The sequence below is a fragment of the Canis lupus genome, chromosome 20 (genome assembly GCF_003254725.2).
Source record: "Canis lupus dingo isolate Sandy chromosome 20, ASM325472v2, whole genome shotgun sequence".
NCBI lineage: Eukaryota > Metazoa > Chordata > Mammalia > Carnivora > Canidae > Canis > Canis lupus.
In genome coordinates this window covers 48,427,116-48,434,272 of record NC_064262.1, presented here as the reverse complement: position 1 = coordinate 48,434,272, position 7,157 = coordinate 48,427,116, and positions in this window count along the sequence as shown.

Sequence of the window (7,157 nt, the reverse complement as noted above, 5' to 3'; positions counted from 1 at the left end):
GTCCGGAAGAGCTGACCCTTTAGGAGACCTAGGAAGGGGCCGAGGGCAGCCCCCGATCCCAGTCCTCCTCCCTGTCTGCGCCTGCCCCAGCCTGGCCATCCTGTGAGCGGATAAAAAGGATGCATTCATTCCGGGCGGGCGAGCGGGCGGAGGAGCGAGATGAATAGGGAGGGTCCCGAGTGTCCCTGCTTCCTGGGGTGTACAATGGACAAGGGCATTTATTCATTCATTCATTCATTCCCTCACTCGTCAAATATTTCATGTGCCCCTGCTCCGTGCCAGGCTCTGTCCTACGTCTGCAGCTACTAAAGCGAGTAAGCTGAATGTGCTTCTGGTGGAGGTAACAGCTCGTGCAGAAGGCCTGAAAGCTGGACTGAGAGATACAACACATTTTGGGAGAGTGCAATATCCTAGGAGCTAGCAAAACTGTGTGAAAGGGTGCATGGAAGGAAGACAAGATCGAGATGGACTGCTCGCTTGTTGGTTAAATCAGTGAATATTTACTGAACACATAATATGTGCTAGGTTGTAAAGGGTCCCCAACCATTCCGACCCTCTGCCCTTTCATGAGGCTGTCTCCTCCATCTAAGTGCCCCCTCACCCCTGCTGGGGTCCTGAGACTGGCAGTGAGCAGCCTCTCAGAGCACTTGTGTGAATGAGAGGACCAGGTGACCTCGCCATCACCAGGTTTGGTGAGGCCCCGAGACTGGGATGTCTCAGGCAAGGGTAGGTCCAAGAAACAAAGACACAGATGCACCTCGTACAGACCAGGATGCTCAGTTCCCAGGACAGATGAGCTATCCTTGCTCTACTTCAAAGCCAGCCTCTGGGGCAGTTGGGGCTGGACCAGGAGCTTGCTGTGTGTTCTGGGAATTGTAGTTCTTGGAGGCCTCTAACAGCTGCAATTCTGCTCAGGCTTCATTGAATGACTGGGTCTCTGCAGTCCCCAGGGTGAGCTGTTGTGCATCCCAGCCCCACCGGGGCCTACAGAGAGGCAAACTGAAAGAGGAGAGCGGGGCCGGCTTAGCTGCTGAGGGCTGCGAGTCTGGCCCCACCCAGCTGGCAAACGCTGCCACTGTTGATGCAACAGGCACCGCTATTGTCCTTCTCTTCCTGTTCTGCTGACCTCTGCCATCCCCACTGAGTGATCAGTTGCTATGGCTGGGCCTCTGTGGGACTGTACCCACTGCCCTGCTTGTGCCTGGCATCTGAGCTGCCCTCTACAAACCCGAAGAGGACAATATGTGGGGCCATGGGGACAGCAGAGTCCTGAGCAGAATCCACCTGAATCCACCTGTTGACTGATGAGGAAGTGCCTAAGGAGGGGTGAGGGTGTTGCCCAAGGGTACAGAGCAAGCCACTCTTTATCCAATTTTATAGTTCAAAGGGCTAGTAGGCCCAGAAGCTGGGGAGCTCAGACTTCAGTGTTACTACCTCTGTCCCCTTTGGAAAAAAACATCTGGAATGCCAGCTAATACACGCAGAAGGAAAGACTGAGTTGGAAAATCCCCATTTTGCAGCCAGTAGAGAAATAATTAATGCAGGCGAGGATCCTCAGTGGAGGAAGTAAATATTCACACAATCTCAAAGGACCAGCCTGCAAATTACTTGTTAATTACAGTGGGGGAAAGATACCGTGGAAAAAGCACCAGGGAGAAACCTGGCAGTCACCACTTTAACCAAGTGACCAAAAGTAACATCACCAGTGATGGGACAAAGTTAACCTCGTATGCCCCTTCCTGTGATGTGCTGAGGACACATCACCTGTAGAGTACTTGGTCCTGTCCAGAGTGCTTAACCTGAATCTAATCATGAGGACACAACCAGATACTTCCAAATGAAGGGACTCTGCCAATGTACAAACAAACAACAACAACAACAAAAAAAACCCCAAAACCAAAAAGCAAAAATGCCTGGACTCTTCAAATAGATCTATGTGATGAAACGAACAATCAATGTGTTAATAAGTGAGTAAATGAATGAACTGCTTGGGAACAGTTCTAGATTGAAGGAGATAGCAATGACAACAAAATCAATGTATGATCTTCAATTGGATCCTTGATAAAAAATTTTTCAGAAAAGAAAGATAGGGCAGCCCGGGTGGCTCAGTGGTTTGGCGCCGCCTTCAGCCCAGGGAGTGATCCTGGAGACCTGGGATCGAGTCCCACATTGGGCTCCCTGCAAGGAGCCTGCTTCTCCCTCTGTGTCTCTGCCTCTCTCTGTGTGTCTCTCATGAATAAATAAATAAAATCTTTAAAAACAAAAAAAGGAGGGTCCCTGGGTGGCTCAGCGGTTTGGTGCCTGCCTTCAGCCTGGAGCGTGATCCTGGGGTCCCAGGATCGAGTCCCGTGTCGGGCTCCCTGCATGGAGCCTGCTTCTCCCTCTGCCTGTGTCTCTGCCCCTCTCTCTCTCTGTGTGTCTCTCATGAATAAATAAATAAAATATTAAAAAAAAACAAAAAAAGGATAAAATAGCTATGAAAGATATTCTTGGGATAATTAAGAATATTTGAATGTGGAGTGGATATTAGATAATAGAACCATGTTAAGTTTCCTGAATGTGAGCATTGCACTGAGGTTAGGTAAGAGAATGTTCTTTAAAAAAAAAAAAAGATTTTATTTACTTATTCATGAGAAACACACAGAGAGAAGCAGAGGGAGAAAAGGCTCCATGCAGCGAGTGCGATGTGGGACTTGATCCCGGGGCCACAGGATCATGCCCTGAGCCAAAGGCAGATGCTCAACCACTGAGCCACCCGCGCATACCAGAATGTTCTTATTTTGGGGAGAAACTCACTGAATTATTTAGTGATAATTTTGTGATGGCTGCAACTGCCAAATAGCTCAGAAAATATATGTGTATATTTTATATACAATATCATAATGTGGTATACATTTGTATTAATATAGAGGAGGGATGGAGAGAGGGAGTGGGAAGAAAGAGAGTGCCTACAGGTGAGCATATATGTGGCAAGATAGTAACAATTGCTACTGAATCCAGGAGAGTAGCATATGGGTATTCATTTTGCTATTCTAGTGAGTTTTCTATATCTTTGAAAATTTCAAGATAAACATTTGGGGAAAATACCCCCATTTTCCTCCTATCTCTGGTGCAACACTGCAGTAGGCTCAGTGTGCATCTTTTTTTAAAAAAAATTTATTTACTTATTCATGAGAGACACAGAAGAGAGAGAGAGGCAGAGACATAGGCAGAGGGAGAAGCAGGTTCCCCACAGGGAGCTCGATGCGGGACTTGATCCCAGATTCTGGGATCACAACCTGAGCTGAAGGCAGGTGCCCAACTGCTGAGCCACCCAGGCATCCCTCAGTGTGCATCTTTTTGTGTGTTTCCTTGAAAATGTGCACTGTTTTATGGGGGGTGTTCCATTATACTTGGCTTCTTATTTTTCTTTTCCAGTTAGCGCTGTACTGCTTGCTTGCTTGCTTGTTTGCTTCTTTTGCAGTAGGTCTTAAAGATCCATCTGTTTTGCCAATCTCTTAAACCTATTTTCTTTCTTTCTTTCTTTTTTTAATTTATATTTTATTGGTGTTCAATTTGCCAACATATAGAATAACACCCAGTGCTCATCCCATCAAGTGCCCCCTCAGTGCCCTTCACCCAGTCACCCCCACCCCCCGCCCACCTCCCCTTCCACCACCCCTAGTTCATTTCCCAGAGTTAGGTGTCTCTCATGTTCTGTCTCCCTTTGTGATATTTCCCACTCATTTTTTTCTCCTTTCACCTTTATTCCCTTTCACTATTTTTTATATTCCCCAAATGAATGAGACCATATAATGCTTGTCCTTCTCCGATTGACTTATTTCACTCAGCATAATACCCTCCAGGTCCATCCACATCGAAGCGAATAGTGGGTATTTGTCGTTTCTAATGGCTGAGTAATATTCCATTTTTTTTAGTAATATTCCATTGTATACATAGACCACATCTTCTTTATCCATTCATCTTTTGATGGACACCAAGGCTCTTTCCAGTTTGGCTATTGTGGACATTGCTGCTATTAACATCGGGGTGCATGTGTCCCAGCGTTTCATTGCATCTGTATATCTGGGGCCTATTTTCTTAAAAAAAAAAAAAAGATTTTATTTATTCATGAGGGAGACACAGAGAGAGAGAGAGAGGCAGAGACACAGGCAGAGGCGCCATGCAGGGCGCCCGACATGGGACTCGATCCTGGGTCTCCAAGATCACACCCTGGGCTGAAGGTGGTGCTAAACTGCTGAGCCACCAGGGCTGCCCTATACCTATTTTCTTAATTTCTACCTGGTGCTCCACAGATCATCCCTCACTGTGCACCCCCCTCCCCGGGGATGGACACCAGGGAGCCTCGAGCTCCCCACACTGCAGCCTTGGACATGTCCCCTTAGAAACCTTGTAGGAATCTTCCTAGGAGAGAGAACTGCAGGCAGAGATGCTGGATCACGGGGCACAGTCAGTTGCTATGTGGCCTCTTGGACCAGCTGCCCCCAGTCACATCTGGCAATTCGGATGTACCTACATCTCCTCTAACTGTTAGTTCTATCCAGCTCCTAATTTTTGTTGCTCGGACTCACTGTCAAGTGACATCACCATTACCATCTTTCATATTTCTCTGATTTCCAGTCACTTTGAGCAGCTCCTCCTTTTCTTGATGGCCTTCAGTTTCTTCTCTCTTGTAAATTGCCTGTTCATATTCTTTGCCCTGTTTGCACTTGGGCTGCTATTTTTCACTTGTTGATTTGCATGTGCTCCTCATGGAATGGAGATCTGCACTGTCCAATCTGATGTGTTTAATGTGTAACCTCCACTCTCCACATGTGGCTATGAGCACTTGAAATATGGCTCACATCACAGATTGAGATGTGTTGGCATTGTAAAATACACACCAGGTTTCTAAGACGTGGTACAAAGAAAAGCAAGTGTAAAATATCACATCTCATTGATTCATTTTTTAAAATTCATTTTTATTCTGACTACGTGTTCTCATAATAATGTGGATGCATTGAGCTACATAAAATGTATTACTCCAATTCCTTTTACCTGTTTCTTTTATTATTGTAATGAGGCTGCTAGATGGTTTAAAACTACACGTGCTCTTGTATAGTTCTGGGGGAGCACTGGGATATTGAGTATTTGGCACCTTCAATAATGCTAAATAATGGCTCTGCTAAAGCCAGAGCTTCTTATGTGCCAGACACTGTTCTAAGAACTTTACATTTATCGAACCATTTAGCTCTCCTAACAACCCTGTGAGGTAGATACAGTATTAGGCATCGCAAATATGTTCTCCCATTCCACCACGTGATGATTCACTTCACCCATTAAATCCTTCGTTGGGAGAAAATTCATAACTGCAATATAACAGGACTTATCTGCTTATTGTTTGCACCCATGAAATTTCACTAAGAAAGCTCTTCTCTTAAATCACAAAGTTATTCTTCCATAATTTATTCTATTCATGCTACAGTTTCACTGTCCCTGTGTCTTTTTTTTTTAAGATTTTATTTATTCACGAGAGATACAGAGAGGGAGGGAGAGACACAGGCAGAGGGAGAAGCAGGCTCCCTGCAGAAAGCCTGATGTGGGACTTGATCCCAGGACCCCGGGATCATGACCTGAGCCAAAGGCAGACAGACGCTCAACCACCAAGGCACCCAGATGCCCTGTCCCTGTGTCTTTTAGTCGTTTCTAATCCACATTGGGTTGTAGAGTCGAAGACAGTCTTCCTTTTCTCCATCACCTGTGCTGCTCACCGGCTGTGTGACCCTGGGCAAGCCCCTTCGCCCTGTGTGCCTCAGTCTCTTCTGTGAAATGGGGATAATAAAAGGACACACCTCCTAAAGCCGTCGTAGCTATGCTAGAGCTGTTTTGCATCAGACGCCTCCAGTGGCACTGGGGTAGATGCTCAGTGAACACCAGCTGCTGTTATTGAACTGTGTCCAGGTCAGAGAGATAGAAACAGACGCCTTTATTAAGCTCTTAATATATGTCGGGGCCTGTGCTGCCTGCTTTTCATGAATAATCACACTGGATATCACCTGCATTCTATAGAGGAGACTGACGCTCAGAGAGGGGGGAGCCACTGACTCAGAGTTAAACAGTGACTCATGGGTATGGTGCTTTAGCTTCAACCCCAAGACATGTGACCTCCCTCTGGGTGGGTGGGCCGTACTTGCCTCAGCTTGGAGCCTGACCCTGGACCATGAGGGGACAGAGAAGAGCCAGGAGGGACAGTGCCCAGGGACAAGGCTTTGGAGTGATCTTGGAGTTTGATCACCTGGCTTTTTGTGGCTTGTAATTGGGCTCCCCGTATCAAGCTGGCAGGTGTGGTCTCAGTGGGACGGACTTGGAGGAGAAGAAAAGGAGGTGGCCCTTACCCTGCTGGGTCCTATGGCCCCAGGTCTCTCAGACCCAGTGCTGCACCTGCCTTTTGCTGCTGGATTGCAGAAAGTCATGATCAAACGTGAAAGCAGTGCTGTTTTCTGGAGGGCCATTGGGCAGCTCTCTTTCTGAAATGCATCTCTGGTAATAATTTCCCACCACCGCCTTGGCACCCACTGGGTGTCCAGCCCCATCAATCGCAGCAGTTGGCTTCCTGCTCTGCTCATTCCCCAGAGCTCTGTCCTCTTTCCACTCCCAGGTCTGTAACCCTCCCTTACAGCAGCCAGAGGGCGCCTCTGAGCTCATGAGGCAGGGCCCGCCCCTCTGCTGCTGAAGACCCCCGCCAAGAAGCCATCTGCCCTCAAAACACCCTTGGGGGAGTATTCCATCTGGAGTCAGACTCAGCCATGTTGATGTTCACCAATATCTTCCCAAGGAAAGGTGGGCCCCCACTGAGACAAAACCACCCAGGCCTCAGCTCCAACTTCAGCAAAGGGAAATCAGGCCATGTCCCTCCCGACTCACACTCAATAGGCTTCCCTTGTGCCTCTCAGGCATGTAGACCTGCCTCAGCAGGGCCCTGGCACCTGGCCTGTCTCACCCCAGCCAGGCTCCGCCCTACTCTCTCCTGCTCTCTCCGTTCCAGCCACCCCAGGCTGCAGGGCCTCATGCCCCTCAGCCCAGCCTTGGGCAGCCTGCACTCCCTGTGTGCCTGACAGCCTCATCCGCGGGGCTTCAGCTCCCGTGGCCTATCCCCAAGTCTGACAAACTCATCCCCT